The sequence below is a fragment of the Miniopterus natalensis genome, chromosome 4, assembly GCF_054644295.1.
Source record: "Miniopterus natalensis isolate mMinNat1 chromosome 4, mMinNat1.hap1, whole genome shotgun sequence".
Lineage (NCBI taxonomy): Eukaryota > Metazoa > Chordata > Mammalia > Chiroptera > Miniopteridae > Miniopterus > Miniopterus natalensis.
The window spans coordinates 59,877,924-59,897,963 of NC_142084.1; the positions used below are offsets into that span (position 1 = coordinate 59,877,924).

The 20,040-nt window shown below is 46.6% G+C and overlaps 1 protein-coding gene across 1 annotated transcript in view; it reads left to right on the forward strand.

Moving 5' to 3' along the window:
* Nucleotides 1-1,542: 1,542 nt before the first annotated feature.
* The window catches only part of ZNF395 (zinc finger protein 395), a 38,284-nt gene continuing 19,786 nt past the window's right edge, over nt 1,543-20,040 (forward strand). Inside the window, exon 1 of the mRNA XM_087816567.1 lies at nt 1,543-1,597. The gene's annotated coding sequence lies outside the window, so the exon portion shown is untranslated. The remainder of the gene's footprint in view (nt 1,598-20,040) is intronic.

The following is a 20,040-nucleotide window of genomic DNA, read 5'->3' on the forward strand; positions in this document are numbered from 1 at the left end:
AGTTAAAATATTTCCAAAATAGTGAAAAAAATGTCTCCAGACATTGCCCTCGGCTGAGAGCCAATGTCCTATAGGAACTTTGGTTTTATTTAGATATTTTTCTTATTTAACCAATGGTTGGAAGTAGGAGAAGGGAAATAATGTTTATTGCTTCTTTTGTTCTGAGTTAGGAATTACACCTATGTGGTGGTGGTGTTTTAATTTTATCTTACAGATAAAGAAGTTGAGGTTCAGAGAGAGAAAAGAAACTGCTGAAGATCATAAAGCTTGCTCAGCAGTTAAATCAGGATTGCACACCAGGCTTGTCTGACGGCAAAGCCTTTAGTCCTTACCAGCACACTCCCCACTGCCTCGGCAAGAAAAACAGCATACCACCCAGTGAAGGCTAACTGCGCATTCAGGAAGTGCGCCCCAAGATATTTCAAAACCTTTTGGAGAAGGGACATTATTGCCCTTCCAGTCATTACAGTTATTTAAATATGAATATACAGGCCCACACGTATAGATCCTTCATTACCGTTGTGCCTCTCTGGTCTTATCTCTGAAAAACATAGAGCAACACAATGGAAGAGCTTCAATTCTCCTTGTTACCAGTTATACAAAAGCCAGAGCCTAACGGTGCCAAAAGCAACCGGTCTTGTTTACATAAGGGCTGGAAGCTAATAGTTAACTTTACCCCAGTCCAGAAAAAGTAAGTAACGCCTCACTTAACAACTACAAACGAGTACCGTCGCGTAAAATGTCACAAAATGGAGAAAACATTAAATAAAAAGAAAAATGGGAAGGTTGGCTCCAGCGCTCCCTCTCCCTCCCGCTTCGGATCGCGCTCCGGCGGGTCCGGGCTGCGCGGCCTGGGTCCCGCCGTCCCCGCCACCCCGCGGTCGCGGCGCCTGGGGCGCTCTGGCTCCTTTCCCCGGGCGGCCCCTCTCGGAGAAGCCCGTCCAGCGCCGGGCCTGGAAAAACAACAGCGAGAAACTTTGGCTCGGTTGGCGGTTCAGTGGAAAAAAAGGCACTCAAGTTTGGTTCGGGGCTGTAGCCTCCGGTTCCGATTTGGGGGTGGGGGTGGGGATGGGAGTGGGGGTGGGGGGTGGGTCACAGCTCGGTCAGGTTCAATGGCGCATGTGCGCGAGAAGTCGCTAGGTAACTTATTGAGCGCCCACTGTCTACGAGCGGCCCGGGGGGTGCACCCGGGCGCGGGCGCGGGCGCGCGGGGCGCGGAGAGGCGCTCAGACCGCGTGCGCGCGCGGAGCCTGAGGCTGGGGGCGGGGAAAAGGGGCGGGGGCGGGGGAAGGGCGGCGGGGGGTGTGTGTCCGGGACTCTCGCTCGTTCGCTCACTCGCTGGCGCGCTCCTCCACTCCCTTCCCGGGCGGGAATCCGGGCCGGGTTGCGGCGCGGCCGCGTACGTGAGCGCAGAGTCCCGGAGAGGGAGGGCAGGCGGGCCAGGTGGGCGCGAACGAAGCCTCGGCTGGCCGGCGACCGGAGCGGAGCGGCGGTGGGCCGCGCCGGGTGGGTGTGCGGGGCGGCGGCTGCGCCCGGAGGCGAGCGGAGCGGTGCCAGCGGAGCTCCCGGCCCGCGCGGCTGCTGGTGGCGGGGCGAGGTGAGCTGCGCGGGGACCGCGGGGCGCCGCAGCCCGGGGACGGGGGCGGCCTGGGAACTTCCCACGCTCCGCACGCCCTCGGGGGCCGGTCGGCGGCCTGAGGGCCCGGGAGGCCGGGGCGCGGGCAGTGGCGGGTCGGGGCGCGGGGACGCTGCGGCAGTGCGGGCGCTCGCTCGCTCGCTGGCTGGGTGGGGGTGGCCGCCCGCCTTCCCGTGTGCCGCCTTGTTTATCTCGCTCGCGAGGCACCCCCTCCCCAACTTTGAACGGCTGTCCAGAGTCGCCCCTCGGCCGGGGATCGACCTGCCCCTTTCCGGCTGGGCCCGCAGCCCGGCCCTCCCGCGCCCCGCGCGTTCCTGCCCACTCCCCCGAGCGAGCGAGCGAGCGAGCGCTGGGCTCCGGGACGCGCGGCGCGACACACCCTCCGGCTCGGGGGCTGGCCCCCACCCTGCCTGTCCCCTTCTGTCCACCGCCACTTCCTTCCGCGCCGTTTAACTCTGCTCTCCTCCCGGGTGGCCCCTGCCCCTCCCAGGAGCTGGCACTGTGGGCATGGGGGGTGCCCGGTGGGGGCCTGCAAGGGGAGTTTGTCATGTGCAAACGATTTTCAAAGGCAGCATTTCCTTCCCCGCCTTGGAGTTCAGGGCGCAGCGCCGTCACGTTAGGATCGACTCAGAAACCTAAAGCAGCCCACCTGCCGGGCGGCGAGGGGGGGGGGGGGCTGCCTCCGTGATTCCAGGCAGCCCTGGCCAATTCCTGTTGGCTCTGGAGCACTTCCACCAGGCGGGCATGGTGCCAGGCTGCCAGGTGAAAGGGCTGCCTATAGGCCGCCACTACATTCTTTACAACCCCTCTTTCCAAAAAAAGTGTACGTGGTGTAGTTTGCCTGAGAGTGAGTGATCAACAGATACTGAAAGCCTCTTTGACACCTTCCTAAGGTGTTGTGTAAATAGAGGTTTGGGTCTCAAGGAACTTGAAACACAAGGAAACATAGCAATTAAGTTCAACTCCACAGGTACTTTTGAGAGGCTGCTGTGTTCTTAGCACCATGCCAGGCTCTCTGGGAGATAAGAGGCACACAAATCTGAGGCCTGGGACAGCCTGTTGACCAGGTGGAAGTGATTGCAGAACTCAAGTTCAAATTAAACGTGTTATGGCTGCCTAAATTACTGTGAATGCTGGGGGTAGGGGGGATGTCAAAGGAAAGGTTCGAGTTAGGGAATGGATTTACAGTACTAAGTTCTGAAATAAGTTATGCACTGGAGAACTCACTGGCACAGGCCCAAAGGCAGGAGAGGAAGTAACAGGTGCGAGAGGTGGCAGAGGGACTACCAGCGGAGAAAGGGTCTCAGCGGTGATCGCAGTGAGGGAGGTTACAGAAGATGATGCCCTCCCACGGAAGGGACAGGAAGATCGGAGAACCCAAGGTAGGGCACAATTAAGTTAAAATGCAACATATAAAATAGGTGCTATTTGAGTTCAGAGCAGGGATCTGTGGGCAGGAATCACCAGGACTATATTCCTGGAGGACGAGACCCTTGAGATGGGCCATGAGGTGCGAATGAATATGGCTTTCCCAAGACAAGGAGGTGGCCTTGGCCAGACCAGGGAACATTTCCTGAACAGCGGGAGATAGAGATGGAGAGGAACAATGGTTGAGATTGTGAAAGTCCTAGAAAGCCAGACTGAGGAATTGCACTTTACCCTGTGTGTACTGTGGACATATTAAAGTTTTTGAGCCAGGGAGTGACATAATGAAAGGGTATTTGGAAAGGTTTTTAAAAGCAATATTAGGAGACACATCAGCTAGGCAGTTACAGCTGTGGCGTGCCCAGGGTTTGGACTAGGCTAACTGGAAATGGAAAAAAAGGGTGAGTTTTAGAAACATTACTGTTGAAATAATTTTGTGACGGGCAGGGTGAAGGAAAGAGATGAATGGAAATTAATTCCTTGTGAAAATCGATTACACGCCAGGACCTTGGAGTTGCTATAGTTAGTAACTCGAGAAATGGAGAAATCGGAAATGTGTGTTTTGGAGAGAAGTAATTGACACTCAGGCTGCAGAGAAGTTTTGTGTTTGCCAAGACATCCAGGCATTGGTGTCCTGCAAGCAATCGTGACTCTGAGATTGCGGGTGGAACTAGGGTGTGTAGTGTGGGAAAGGCTGCCAAAGCTGGGAGAAGGAAGGCCCTCTGGAGATACATGTGGCATCTTCTTGGTCTTAGGGAGGCATTAGAGGATGCTAGTGAGAGTCTGAATTGGAAAACTGTTCTGTATTGCTATTCGAACGACATCACCTGGACCTAAACCTGCAGTTGGCAGAACAGCTCTGGGAAATTGAGGGTCCAAGGAGAATGGGCCGCTTATTCCTCTAACCATGAGGGTGATTGAAGGGGAGTAGAGTGGAATTTGCTAAAGACATAAATTGTTGGGTTTTGAAACAAACTGACTTTGCTTCCCACTGAGAATTTCAGGCTAGTCCTGGTCTCCCATTCGTGGGTGGAGGTGGGGAGCAGCTATATGATCTAAAGGAGCAAGGAGGAAATTTTGGGCTTAGGGATACCGCCTTTCCCAGGGCCAGCCAGGCCAGTCCCAACTGGAACCATTGCCAGTTCCCAGGAATCCAGCGACCTGCTGGCAAAGGTTTTTCCTGCGCTCTAAATTCTGCTTTCTTGTTGCAAGGGTGACTTAGGGTGATTTGCTGAACAAATTCCCCCAGCCTCAACTTGCAACATCTAAGGGCTGGTGAATTTGAAGGATGATTGCAGAAAGTTGCAGAATGAGTAGAGAATGTAATTGCAGTTCCTTAGCCCCTCTGTTTCTCTCAGATGCAGGATTGGTGAACTAGCAGGGGAAGGGGATTTGTATAGGAAGAGGTGTCCATCAGATATTTTTTTCTTTATAGGGAGTATATGATAGTTAAAAAAAGCAGAAAGCAGTAGTTGAGCTAATTTACTCTTTATAGGGCAGTGTTTTCTGCACTGGTTTGACCGCGACCTGCATTAAGAAATAAGATTTACATCATGGCCTAGTCCATTCAGTCATGTATGTAAAAACCTAATTCAAGTTCATAAAGTACTACTTTCCTCGGCTTGGTGCAGTCTCCTCTGATACTTTTATTTTCTATTCTGTTATTTTGCATTTAAAAATTCCTGTTGCCTCCCACTAAATTGGTTTAACCACGTTGTAATGGATCCTAACCCACAGTTTGAAAAATGCAGTTGCACAGAATTTTCACATGTTGGAAGTATTTATTAAGCTGCTCATGTGCAGAGCTACCCTTACTAGTGCTGTAAGTGGAAGGAGGCGTGAGGAAGAGACAAAGTTGACAGGCTAGTTGGAGAGTTAAGGCATACCTATGATGAAGGAGCAGCGCAAAATGATTAAATGCCTCAATGAAAAAGAAGTACCCATGGAGTTCAGAGGAAGTGACTTGGAAAAACTGTTTGGAAGGAAGTCTGGGATGAAGCTTTTCAGGTGCCTCATGGTGTTGCACAGGTGGGAGGTATAGCTTGGGCAGTCTTGGAGTTGGGCATGTCCATGGTGCTGTGTGTAAGAGTGTTGAACGGAGTAGGGGAGAAATCAGGTTGGCAAGGTGGGTTAGGATTAAAATGTAGTGTAGGGGTTATAAATAGGTGGCCCAAAGAACGTGTTCTGTCTTCAGACATGTTGTCATTTGGTCTACCCAAAGGCTTTTAAAATGTGGGAGCAATCCAGGAAACCTCCAGATTCGGGATTGTCTTAAAGAATCAGACCAGGCAGGCTTCTGGAGCTGAGTGGTGGCTGCTCCCTGGATATGGGAGACAGGTCTCGTGGTCTCCAGTTGTCAAAGTCCCAGTGCTCCCTGTTGCCTCAATTCAGTCTCTATATTCCCTGCTTAGTCCTGCAGGTCTTTGGGTTTTCGACCTGAATCTTTAAGAGGATTCAGGTAGGGGCCTGACATTATGGAACCTCCGATATTTGTGTGCAAATGGTTTGTTTCACGGAAGTCCACAGCACTTTCTGATTTGCTGTTGCCTGGGACTTTGCAATATTTTTTGATTGATTGGAATAGTACTAATTAGAGGGCTTTGTGGCATATTTTCTATAATGAAGCAAATTTCTAGTGACCCCAAGATCTCTCAAGCCTTCCCATTTTCCACTACTGGCTGCCGTGGTTAGATCATGGCACGTACCCTCTAAGAACGACGTCGAGGTAATAACTTGGTGAGACGTGAGTCATGACTGCCAGATGCCGTATGACATTAGACTGTCAGGAGCTTTGGTTCTGTGAGTCAATAATAAAGGACTAGCAAGGAGAGGAGCTGTGTTACTTCTCTTATGTCTTCTAGGATGGCGGCAGAGGGTCGGCCTCCAGGATCCTGAGATTCATAATAAATACAGAATAACTGGTCCAAGCCCAGGTGTTAATGCAAAAGACTCCTGGAAACCTAGGCTGCTTTTAGGACCAGCTGAAGTGAGTAAGTTCAGGTGTCTGTGGTCCTGAGTGTGGTTTACCCTGGGAGTCCATAACCACTTGTTATGCTTCCCCAGGTGAGCTCCAGGTGAGAAGACTGAGCAAAAGCCACCCTGTTTTTCACAGGTTGCACAATCTGATTATTTTAAAACGTGGCTTTTGGAACATTAAAAAAAAGTTGAAACTGAAGTGCTCTTTGCTTAAAAATGTGTGGCCTGAGGATGCAAGGATGAACAGAAGTCTGCCGAATCAGATGACATGAAACCCATTTCCTGTTTTATGTGATGGGTCGGTTACTAGATCAGAGAAATGATGTAGCAGCTCTGGTACACTTTGGCTTTGTAGGAAAGTACTTAACAATTTCTTAAGATGTGATGGTCCATATTAAATAAGTGGTAGAATATGAGCTGGGTAGTGTTAATTTATTTTGATGGTGTTATTAATAGGCAAAAACTGTTAATTGGTGGCAGTGAGTCAGCCTGGAAGGGGGTCTGAAAATGAGTGCCATAGGATTCTATTCTTGGCCTTGAGCTGTCCACCATTGTTGCAGTGTTGTGGATGAAGGTACAGAAGGTGTGTTTTGTCAGTCTGTTGGTGGCACAGAGGTGGGAAAGATTGCGTATTTAGTAGATAAATCAAGGTTCAGAATCATCCAGGATAAGGGCCCAAATTAAAAAAAGAAATTCAGTAAGAGATTCATGTAAAGTCTTGATTTAGTTTTTAAAATTTGAATTGTAACGTGTCAAGATGTTCATAGATCCTGGTCAGATAATCCCACTTCTAGAGATATAACTGAGACCGTATCCAAAATGTAGATGCTGTTTTATGCACACAGATTAGTCAGAGTTTTTTTCCTAAACGATCATGAAAAATTGGAAATAACTAAATAACCAATGGTATGAGTGAGCCGGAAGTAATCTATATGTGATTCATATGAATGTGTCTTTATAATAGACTATTATGGCCATTAAAATAATGGTTAGGAATAATTTTAAAATAACATGGACAAGTATTTCTGCTAAAAGTTAAGGAGCATCTGCAATATGTTTTCAAATCTTAAACAAAAGTACATAGAAAATGACTGGAAGGAAATGACTAACTTTAATACCGAAATACTTAATACCTGTTGCTTCTTGATGGATCAAGTTGAATGACATTCTTTCTTTACATTTAAAATTTATTATTTGTATTCTTATAATGTGTGTGTATCACACTGGAAAAACACTGCCATTCTATCTCTCTATCTATCTATACACACATTTTCTTTTTTAGAGCAGTTTTAGATTCAAAACAAAATTGAGAGGAAGGTACAGATTTCCCATCAAACCTCCTGCCCCCACACATGCATAGATAGCCTCCCACATTATCAACATCCCTCACCAGAGTGGTACGTTTGTTACAACGGATGGACCAACATTGACACATCACTGTCACTCAAAGCTCATAGTTTACGTTAGGGTTCACTCTTGGTGTTGTATTTTCTGAATTTGGACAAATGAAATGTGTCCACCATTATAATATCATATAGAGTGTTTTCACTGCCCTAAAAACCTCTGTGCTCTGCCTGTTCATCCCTCCCTCACCCCAGCCCCCTGGCAGCCACTGATCTTTTTACTGTCTTGACAGTTTTGCCTTTTTCACAGTGTTATATAGTTGGGATTACAAAGTATGCAGCTTTTTCAGTTTGGCTTCTTTCACTTAGTAAAATGCATTTAAACTCCCTCCATTGCTTTTCATGGCTACATAGCTCTTTTCTTTTTTAGTGCTGAACAATATTCCATTGTCTGGATGTACCACAGTTTATTCTAAATTTACCTATTGAAGGACATCTTGGTTACTTCCAAGGTTTGTCAGTTGTTATGAATAAAGTTGCTGTAAACATCTGTGTGCAGGTTTTTGTGTGGACATAAGCTTTCAACTCCTTTGGGTAAATACCAGGGAGTGCTATTGCTGGATTATATGGTAAGAGTATGTTTTGTTTTGTAAGAAACCATCAAACTGTCTTCCAAAGTGGCTGCACCATTTTGCATTCCTACCAATAGTGAATGAGAGTTTCTGTTGCTCCACATCCACCCAGCATTTGGTGTTGTCAGTGCTCTGGATTTTGGTCATTCTAATGGGTGTATAGTGGTGTCTCGTTTTAATTTGCATTTCCCTAATGACATGTGATGACATCTTTTCATGTGCTTTTTTTTGTGTGTGTGCCGTTTATAGGTCTTCTTTGGTGAGGTGTCTGTTAAGGTCTTTGGCCAATTTTTTAATCAAATTTTTTTCTTGTTTTAAGAGTTCTTTGTATATTATGGATAGTAACCCTCCATCAGCTGTATCTTTTGCACATATTTTCTCCTAGTCGGTGGTTTCTCTTTTTTCCCCTCTTAAACACTGCTATCTTAAAACATTTTATTGTTCAAGGACAGGGTGGGGAAAAGTAGATGGTTCATTCAGTGGCATATCTTGAGTACCTACCTGTTCTCTGTCACCTATGGGATGAGGCACTGGAGTCACAAAATAAGACGTAGTCCCTGATCTGAAATTGATAATCCAGTTGAAAGGGGCAGACACACAGGTGAACGGAAAAGCACAGTGTAACCCTGGTGCTCCAGGCACGCTGAGGAGGGGCAGATCATGTGGGGGAAAAGTTTAGAGATTGTTCTATTGTTTGTGAGTTTAATGTGAGCCCTGAGTGGGAAAAGGCTTTTAAAAATTGACTCCACTTTTCAACTGGATCAGGAATTCATCCATCCAATCACAGGACCTGGTTTTAATGACCTCTGCTGGTCCTGTGACATTTGGACCACTGTGGGCCATGATTTATAAGAGACATGAAACCAGCAAGACTATCTACAGGAAGGCGACTAGGATGGTGTAGAATCTGGAATGACTGGAGTGTACTCCTTTGGTGGGGACACAATAGAGCTTTCAAATGTTTTCATGGTTATCAAGCGTAGGGAAGAGTAGACTTGTTCATATTTGCTCCTGGTGTTGGAGTTTGACCAATGGATGGAACAATGGCTTTATCTTTTGTAGCTTCAGATTCCTCATCTGTAGAATGATTACACTGAAGTTGATGAGTTTTAAGGTTCCTTTTAACCCCAAAGACTAGGAGAACAGATTTCAGTTCAATATGAAACAGGATTTTCCAGCTGGCAGAGTTACCCAACAGTGGAAACGTTTGCCCGTGGGATAGTGAGCTTCCCATTGTTGGAGGTATTCAAGTTGGGTTGAATGCTGTTGAGTAAAAATACTGTAGAAGAGAAGGACGGGAATTGGGCTGACCTCCAAAGTCCTTCCCAACTCTTAGGGTCAGGACATTAGGTGACTTGCCACAGCTGAAAAATAATGTGGAATAGGGGCCCTACCTCTAGTTGCATAGTATCTGAGTCAATATCATCATGTCAGCTCTTTTAAAAATGTTTATAAGTGGGTCCCAACGTTTTCGAGAGACCCTTCTACAGTCACTTTAGAAAGGGTGAAGAAAACCATTCCTTGTTGGGTTAGGACTCAGTTAGTGACCACAGGGCTGCTGAACATTGAATTTGGTCTTTAGGAAAGCAAAACGATTGGGGCATGGGTGGAAATGGCAAATAATAATAAATAAAATAGGTTGACGCATAAAAGACTAATGGGTGTATTGGCCAGTTCTAGTTGGTATAATAAATGAATCAACATGGGGCCATTTAATTGAATGATGGGTCCTCTGCTTGGCTGTGGGGGACCTGGGAGTCCCCTTGACCATCTCCTTTCTATTTCCAACACTGCAGATTTATATCACCATGTATAGCACTGTAAATACCATCCTGACGCCTGGGAAGAGACCCAGCCTTGTGATTGCTCTGTGACAAAGAGGACAGAGGATGGGTAAATTTAAAGAAACTTGAGTGGGATTTTCCCGGAATGCATATATATATAGTTTATATCAGACAATAAGTTTGTGGTTTGAGTTAAACATTTTTCACTTTGCATTTTATTTATTTATAACTTACATGTAGAAAATTTGATTAGTTTAATTTTGCCTAAAGTTTACTTAAGTGTGTGGCCGATTTAGAAGCCAGCCTAATTATTTAAAATTTTTAGATTTTCTTCCTGATATTTTTGGATTACTCTTTTTTACCATTGTGGGCACTGCCAGGACTAAATCACATAGCAAACCTTTCTTAGAGAGCTCGGCAAAGAGAATAGAGGTTTATCTCATCTTCTAAGAACATCACAAGATGATTTCTGTCCCCACGTGATCCAGACTCACACTTTGGCATTTGAAAAAAATCAGTATTTGGCAAGAAAAGTGCTCTCCACACCGAGTAAAGCAATTTTGGGGTGCACCACTTAGGGAATGGCAGTTTTAGGAGTGTGTAAAACTATAGGCAGAACTTCATTATTTAGAACTAAAGTTGGAAACCTTTGTGCATTGGTGATAAGGGGTCCAGTTTTCCTTTATCTCAGTATCACTTGGGCCCCACACAGCGTTGGCACATCAGCTCTGCTTGTTGAATTGCTATGAATTGGTTCCCCGGGCCACTTAGAGTGGGTATGGGAAAAACTCAGGCTACCATATGCTTAAAAAATATTTTTAAAGCAAAATACAATGAGAAATAACAGTTCTCAGCCTTTTTTTGTCCTTTGAGTATTGGGAAGCCATAAAACACTTTTAGTAAAAACAACCACATCCAGCGGCTGTTTTTCAAAGTGCAGGGGGAATGAGAAACTCCTGCTCCTCTATCTATTTTTCTTCTGCTGCCGAAAATGAATCGCTGTTCGTGTGCCGTTGTTAAATTCATGGGTCCTCTATCCATTTTAATCTTGTTATCTATTTTTATGGTGACTGTCACCATGGTACTCTCTGCTCTCTGCATAGCATAACAGAGATTTCGAATGTCTGATAGGACAGCTCAAAGTTCTGCTGCAGCTGGCAGAGAAACAGTGTTTGAGTAGCTTTTTTTTTTAAATTGAGGTATAATTTGCATACAGTGGAATGCTCAGATCTTCAGTGTGCTGGTTAATCAGTTTTGACAAATGCATTTCGAGACAGAACATTTCCATCACCCCAGAAATGTTCCTTGTGACTCTATCCAGATTATCCCCCCTCCCCTCAATCAGAAGGACTACACTTTTGATTTCTATCACCCTGGGTTAGTTTTGCCAGCTAGGTTCTTAATATTTGAATTTTATGTTTCTGAGGACTTTATACATAGCGCTTTGAAGAGGTGTGTGTGTGTGTTTAAAAATCAGTATCCTAGCCTGGCCAGGCGTGGCTCAGCGTTTGAGCGTTGACCTAGGATCCAGGAGATCGTGGTTCTATTCCTGGTTGGGCCACATGTGCGGGTTGTGGGCTCGATCCCCAGCGGGGGGCGTGCAGGAGGCAGCCGATCAGTGACTCTCTCATCATTGATGTTTTTATCTCTCTCCCTCTCCCTTCCTCTCTCTGAAATCAATAAAGACATATTTAAAAATAAATAAATACATAAATAAATAAAAATCAGTATCCTAGCCCTGGCCAGTGTGGCTCAGTGGTTAGAGAGTTGGCTCACTTGAGTTCGATTCCTGGTTAAGGATGCACCTGGGTTGTAGGTTCAGTCCCCAGCCCTGGTTGGAGCTCGTGCAGGAGGCAGCCAATTGAAATGTGTCTCTTTCACATCAATGTTTCTCTCTCTCTTCCTCTCTCTCCACCCCCCTCTTCCTTCCACTCTCTGTAAAAATCAATGGAAAAAGTATCCTTGGGTGAGGATTGACAAACAAGCATACAAACAAACAAAATCAGTATCTATATGGTTAGGTAGTCCTGGTCAGTCAGGAATACTTGGGAGCCTGACTAATGGAGTAATCAGATTTTTCTCAGTGCCCACAGGATCCAGATTAATGTTAGGAGTAAGTGTGATTGGGTGAGGGCTGCATTATTGGTGTGTGTGTTGTGTTAGAGAGCTGGAATCCTCAGCTAGAAGAACTGGAATGATTCCTAGGACATCCCCTTGGATAACCCAGAAGCCCCCTACACACTTTCTCTTTTTTTGCTGCCTCTTCCTTGAACTAGCATATAAATTTAACAATCCACAGAGTTACAGAGTTGGGCTTGTAATATTGAAACAAGATCTGTGTTGCAAAGCCCAGCGCTTTGCACTGCTGAGCTCTCAGCCTCTTGGGAAGCGTGTGCCCCCTCAGACATGTTACTGAAATGTATTGAACAGGGTCAGTTTCTTTCTTTCTTTTTTTAAATTAAGTGGTTAAATGAAATTTTATTACGCAAGGAGTAAATGAACACCTCCTTCAGAGGGGGGAAAAAAAAAGCAAACCTTCCAGAGCAAACAGAGTCTTCCTTGACAACCACTTCTAATCCAGTCCTTCCCCAGAGGTCAACCACTGTTACAGGTTTGTTGGTATTTTTCAAATGCTTTACATACTTGCATTTATACCTATAGAACTTTAAAAAAGTGAAGTGCATTGCACGGCACGTATTGTCCCTCCTGCGCCACCCCACAAGGGTACGTCTTGGTGATTGCTGCCTGTCCTTATGTAGGTCTTCTTGATTTTCTTTAACTCCTGAATGGCCTTTCTTAGAATCAGAGGGCTAAAACATTGTTCAGCCTTCCCCTAATTGTTGGACATTTAAAGTTATTTCTAAATCATCTACTGTTACAAATGTTGTTAGAATAAACTTGGCTGCACTTGCCTCTTTGTAACTCAGGTGACACTCTAGGGTAGACACTGAGAAAGGGGAATTGCTGTGCAATAGGGCACTTTAATTTTAAATCCTAATGAAGGCACATGACAAGGTCAGTTCCTAGCTTAGACTTCATGTAGGCCAGGGCACACCTGAAGTGTGCTTAAACACGGAGTAATTGTTTTCTAAGGCTAGCACAGGATTTAGAGCTCTACTAGGTGTGTGCTCCCTGCACCCCATGAGTTGGGCCCTGTAGTTAATTCTGCCTGGTCCCCCCGAGGACTTTGGCCTGCATGTTGGTTGTGGTTGTGTACAGAGGAATTACAGGATGGATGAGCGACACATTGTGGTCTGGATGGTAAATTCTAAACCTAGTTCATTCCCTAACTGGAAACCTTGAACACATCCGTGATTCTTCTCCGTGCCAGCTTTAGAATACAGAGTGCCATACCTTAAACGCTCAAGCCCAGGGTGAGGCGTTTGGAAGCATTTTAGTGTTCTTAGAAAAAACATCTAGAACACTGTCATGTACTTGAACAGTTTCATTTTATGTGGAGAAGGATAGTGTGTGTCTCTGGATTTACACTTCTTGACATCGTCTCTAGATTTCTGAGAACTCATGGAAAACATGAACATTTGTCGTGTCGGGCCACACTCATGCCTTAGGGCCCAATGTAGCAAGGGAGGGCTTGGCTGTGTCCTTGGAGGGCACATGCTGCCGCCAGTGGGCACCCAGCTGGTGAGAGGCAGAACCCTTTTGCAGCCTTAATTATCTCACATGCATTCGCCTTCAGATCCCTCACACAGATGTTAATGAAAATAGTTCTGGATCTGACCCCAGGGGAACCCCATTGTTGCATTCAAGCATTTGCCCCAACCCAGTAATGCACTTATATTGCCTTCTTTCGGGGTATAGAGGCATCTCCTCTTCTCGTCTCCTGCAAGTGTTACCAGGCGCTCCCTCTTCTGTCATTTCAGGATTTGGTGACAGAGTTAGCACCCCACCTTATCTCTCCCATTTGCTAGATTCTCACAGGGCTCTCCTGGCCTTGATCTTTCTGGCCCCCCTGGCATGCCCTCCCTCTCCCACAGCCCATTTAGGTGACTGTCTTCTGTTTTTACAACATCTTTATTGTTGGACAGCTACCAGTGTTCCCAGTGTGGATAATTCTCTAATTTTATTGGGGGTAGGTGGCGGTGTGTTTCTTTTTGTTTTTAGTACTTTTGCAGTGGTACTGGACAAAGTGATTTTCTGTTTGTTTGTTTGTTTGTTTTCACCTTTGTGACCACAGTAGGGTGACAGTCTGATCTACGGCGATGTAGATGTCCCTTTCCTGGATTCTGACTGTTGTCACAAAGCTCTTACATGGTTTCCATTTTTTTCCCCTCCCTTAAATGTACAGTTTGGCTCCTCACTACTCGGAGTTTGACACATTTTTTTTGGCTAACATTTATTGAGCACTCTGTGCCAGGCACAGTGCTTAGTACCCGAGGTGTACTTTTTCATTCTTTCCCAGGATCCTCTCTCAGAGGAATCAGCATCTCTAGGAAGAGGAGCTTGGTGACTTAAAAACCAAGGCACTATTAAAAAGGCTTGCATTGCCTCATCACACCCTCAAGTTATCCTGTGGTGGAGGAGCCACGGTCTTTCTCACTTTAGAGGTGAGGAAACTGAGGCACAGAGAGGTGAAATAATTTGCCCAAGGTTCCATGATTAGGAGGTTAGGGCTCATTTGCAGCCTGAGTGTTTCACCGTGCATTCTTTTTGGGATATTCGTAGAAGTGTTAAATAAGAATCATTATAGCCCTGATCCCAGGGCAGCCCCCAGCTTGATACCTTGCTTATTGCAATGCCCGTTTCATTTCCCTTCATGCCCAAACCACCAACACCACATTAACCTCTCAGTGACTCGAAGTTTTTACTAACAAGGAGCCTTTAAGAGGTCATCAGTCTAGCCTCTTACTCGATGCATAATTTTCCTGTAGAATATTGAAGAAAGAGCATAGCTTTTGGGATCAGACATATTTGAGTTCACACCTTAGTTCTGTTACTTTCTAGCGGTGTGGCCTTGGAAATATTACTCAACCTCTCTGAGTCTCAGTTTCCTCATCTGTAAAATGGAGAAGAAGATGATGATGTTATTGTGAGGGATGACATGAGGTAAAAGCCTGTGAAGTGATTCCCCAGTGACCGGCACGTACGTTTTTAATTAGCGACAGGTGTTAGAACATTCCTGAAGGAACATCAGTCTCTGGAAGGCTGCAGATTGCATCATTGGTTTCCTGGTTTTCTCTTGTCCACATACTTACTCTATTAACACTTCTAGTGAAGTGCTGTAGTTAGAGGTGATGTTGTTGCTTGTCAGCATTCCTCTGCCTTTTTCCTTCGGAAGATTCTAGCCTTCTGCTGGCCCTGAGCTAAGTGCAGCCTGCCTGCTGGCCCGATGCGGGGGAGGCCTCTTGCGGAGCCAGCCTGCGCACCTGTCCTTGAGGCGGGCAGGGGCTCACCAGCACTGTGCAACATGGCCTGTGCGCCTTGGCCCACGGAGCACCCATTTCATCCCTCGCTTCTCTCAAAACGCAGGAGCGGGGGCCATCTGGCCTCTGTGATTGAGCCGCATTTAATTTTGTCACTTTGGCTTAGAACAGCCTCGCCAGTGAGCATGCTGATCAGTGCTGCCACCCTGTCCATTTAAGCAGAAACATCCAAGAGCGGACACCCCAATATCGAGCTCAGTCTGGGGTAACCATTCATTCAGGCTATTTCCCTACCCCATGCTCCTCAGCCCCATAATTACTGGGGCTTGAAGATTCCTTAAATGGCCTCCTCCACAGAAAGGTACTTCCTTAGCGGGTTGTGCCTTGGGCAAGCCCCCATCCCCCACACGGCTCATTTTTCACTGTGTATTTAAAAGACCTTCCTTTATGGTGTCTATAGTCTCTTTACTTTGGCTGACTTTGTGTTTTCTCCGGAAAACGTGTCTGTCTCCCTCACCCTCCAGTCACTCAGCAGATTTTTAAAAAATTCATAACACATTTTATTTCGACTTCTTTAATATATGTCAAGCACTTCAAATTTTAACATGCACATTGACCTAACTTTATGAGCTCAATCCCGAAAACCCTCTTTCTATCAGGCTTCAGTGTCAGATTGCTGGATACTGTTGGCATTTTCCTGAAAGAAGCGAATTCTGATCCGTTCATCTAATTATAAAGCACAAAAATCTGAATGTAGCTCTGGAGCATATTACGTGCTTTTGTAAACAAGTGCTGGATGTAGTATCCAGGTGGGGCTCAGTTAGGCCTAAAGTTCTTTAAGGGTCTGAAGCTTAGGCTCCTTAGTTGTTCTGTTCAGTTTACCGGCAAGAGCCTGGCACATGTGTTGAGTATCAGCAGATTTTAAAAAACGCTGGTGTTTGTGTTCCGTGGTACCCCTTTCCTTGGGTTTCTGGTGAGTTGGTGCGAAGTTGTTTCCTGTGTGGGTCTGCACTGGTGTGGCTGGGGCCGGATCCGGGACGCCTGGAACCAGGACCGGAACGTGTGCAGCACTGGAGGTCAGTCCCAGAGGCTGGCCAGGCTCCGCCGCAGGGAGATTTGGCAACAGTCCTTGATCACCCTGGGCAGGGCACCAAGACAGATTTGGGCTCAGGGAAGAAGAGCAGGACTGGGACTTGTCTGCTGAGAGTGAGATGAGGAGCCAGGTCATCTGGGAGATGGGCAGCAGCAGGTCCTGGCTTTGGGCTTGGTGTTGAGCAAGCTCAGCCCTGAGCCCTAGGGTTGGTTCCTTGTGGCCAGCGGGCCTCTAAGTGGAATGCGCTGGATTTCTCAGTTCCTTTATCTTGCTGCAGTTAGTTTTGTTGTGATTTCAATTGATCAGTGGCTCACCCATGGTCAGCATCTGGAGTCAGCAGTTGTACTACTAATTCTGGTCAAATGGCCTTTTACAATCTCAGTTCCCAGATGCCAGCTCGACAGTGGCTACTGAGCAGTCAGAGTGGCCTGTTGTGTTTAGTTCCCCAGCCCCCCCTAAAATTGGCAGGCCGGGGAAGGGAACACATCTTGTGTTCCTTCCAGATGCTGGGCACTGTTCTCATTTTTCACAGCTGAGGCAGGAGATTGAGGCTCTGAGCTGGTGGCTGTCGCAAGTCACACAGGTTGAGGTGACTGGCTGCCATGTGCACTTTCCTTGGAGAGGTGCCCTCTGCAGGGCCCGTGGCTTAGCTTCTGCACGGGCTTGAGTGTCAGTACTTCAGTGGCATCCAGGCTTTCTTTCCTGTCAGCCGCAGTACTCCTGGGGGGGTGGGAAGCATTCCCTCCCTTTGGTACTGGGGAGGATGCTCTGATTGTAGGAGAGCAGAAAGTTTCCCAGAAGGTGACGGGATGACAGAGTGAGGAGCTGCCCCCCCTCCTGAAACGGAAAACATGTACAGTTAATTAGGGAGTGAGAATAAAGGGGAAAGTTGGGTAAAAAGTTGATCTGCAGCCCTGGCTGGTGTGGCTAGTGTGGTTAGAGTGTCAGCCCACCACCAAAGGGTTTTAGGTTCGATCCCTAGCCCTGGTCGGGGTGCATGCAGGAGGCAACCAATCAATGTCTCTCTCTCTCTCACATCCATGTTTCTGTCTCTTTCTCTCTCTCTCTTTCCCTCTTCCCCCTTCCTTCCCTTCTTCCCTTCTACTCTCTCTAAAAAAAATCAATGGAAAAAATATCCTTGGGTGAAGATTAACAACAGAAAAAAGTTGATCTGCAGAAGCCTGGTTACCTCCCTTCTGGCCAGACAGATCTATTCCCATTGGCCCATCCACCATCCTGGTCTGGAACAAATTCTGGTATGCAGCTCTTGTTTCAGGTTTTTAAATATTATCAGCCACTAGAATGTTCTGTCATCCCAACAGCACATGTTTCTTATCTTGTGCCTTATAATTTCCAAGATTACAGCTTATTTACTATCAGCTTACATCCTTGGATTCCTGACGGGTCTCTGGGCACCTCGAGCCCTTCCCCTACCTGTTTATCTTTCCTGACTGGCTGTCTCTAGTTGAGCGTAGTTTCTCAGTTTTACTCTTGGATCTCACCCTCCTGGCCTGTCCCTCAGACCCGGTGACAGCTTTTTTAAGTACCTGCAGCTCTGTGTACTCTGATTACCCACCACAGGAGAGGCTCGCTGTCTTTCTGTTACCTATTGATTCCAGCAGGCAAGTCACCAGGTGGTTCTCACGCTCCCTACAAGCCCTACTGCCTGTTTGTTCAGTGCCATAGGGGAATGCCATTATACATTCAAATGACTGTTGAGTTCCAGATACCTTTTCTATAGTAACCACTTAAATGAAAAAAGCATATAAAGTCGAGCGTGCATGTTTCTGCCTTCTCAGAGGAGTGAGAACATAGGAACCCTTTTCCTTGTGTCCTAGGATTGGCAAAATCTTCCCTTTTTGGCGGGCATACCACTCGGGGCCTTATGCTAATGGGTCCTGGATTGTTAGGCTTTTAAAATGCTCATCTCCATGGTTTATATTTTTGGGGTAGTTCTTCTGTAGCCAGCTTTTGCTTTTCTTTCCTGTAACCTCCTCGAGATCCCTTCTTCCCAGTGAAACGCACACTTCCTTCCTTACAGCGTTGTGAAGGTGAGATAAGGCAATGTAAAGGATTAGATGGTGTGAGCTCGAGTCCTCCATCCTGAGCCCCGTCCTGAGCCCCATCCTGCTGCTGGGTGTCCACTTGTTGGGAAGAGAGAACTGGCCCAGGGAGCAGCCAGGAAAGCAGGACGCGCCACTGCTCGCTGGCTTTGGCAAATAAGGGACCCCGTGAGGAATGTCAGCTTTCTGAGCTGTAAAATGGAGATTATATTGTCAGTCCACGTTTCCTTGAGTTGCTGGGAGGTCAGGAAAAGAAAGGAAGCTCCCAAATGTGCGTATGAAAGTGGATGTAAACCCAAGTGCCGTTCAGGCGTTTATTCACGGGTGGTTTGAGTTAATGCGCGGGTCTTTCATACGCTTACTCTGAGATCTGCTGGAGCAAACTGTTCATTCCGAGGCTTGTTCTTGCAGAGATACTCGGCTCCTGGTTCCCTCCTTCCTGCAGGCTCTGGGTAAAATGCCGAGTCAGCAATCACCCGGCTCCCCTCCTCCTTCTGGAACGCTCGCATAGTTTTGCACAGCGCAGATCAGGTTTAGCCACAGTGCACGCACGTCCCCACACGTACACGTGCATGTGCACGCTCCCTCCCCCCGTGCGTGTACAGAGCAGCACCAGACAACCTCTCTGCCTCCCACGAACACATCTGTAAGCCTGGTTTTACTTACGCCTGCTCCCTGATAGAGTGTTCTCAGCCTGTTTTTAAGACGACACTGCTGTCTTAGAACTTGGTTTGAGCACTAAAACTCTACCCTTGCTTTCAATGCCTGTCTTCGTTTTAGGGCCAGAAGCAGGTATTAATTCGTAGAACACATTATTTTTGGGCTCTCCTCACCCATGGGGATATCATCTCCTTGAAATCATCAATCTGGTAGGATAAGCAAGATACAGCCTCTGCCCTCAACAGGCTTGCAGTCTAAGGGAGATACAGTCCCAGTAGCTCTAGCAGAAATGGTTAGTTTCCTGAGCCCTAGCTGTGCACCGAGCACTGTGCTCACTGTGCTCAGCGTTGTCTCACGTAACGCGGAGCAGCGTGAGCTTGACCAGGTGAGGAACAATGGGCATGGCGGTTTTGAAGCAGATGGGGAGCTAGGTGTGAAGGAAGGGGAAGTGTGCTTGTTCCTGGGTAAAACTGTGAAAAACCCTTTCCTCCTGCCGGCAGTGCAAACAGGTCTCTCTCACTTGATTGAATGACTGTTGTGTAGTCGAACCACGACGAAAGTATTTGTTGATTAGGGTCATTTATTATTTGCTGGAGAAAATTCGGTGTAACCAATCGATGACCTATTTCTGTAGCCCATCTGCTGGATTATGAAAATAGCACTGCTATTTGGGGCCCTTATTTTTTCCTTCCATTATTCTGTTACATCTATTACAGTAGTGGGAAGGCTCGATGTTCTCTTATAGGGGATGCTGTGACCAGGATTCTAGCCCCTGAATGGGGGGATGGCAACCTTTAAGGTTCCGGTCAACCCTGATACTTTATGGGTAGTCTAAATTATTACACATTGATGCAGTGTAATCCATTTTCTCAAAACCTTCAGAAAAAAGACAAGAATTTAAATGCTCTGAAAATCCAAATGGTCATTCCCTGAATTGCTGATTTAGAAATGTTGGTATTGAATCAATCACTAACATGTTCAGTGCTGTGTATCTTAAGCTTGTATTGTGCAAATATAAAATGCACACCACAGCTCTGGCCAGTGTGG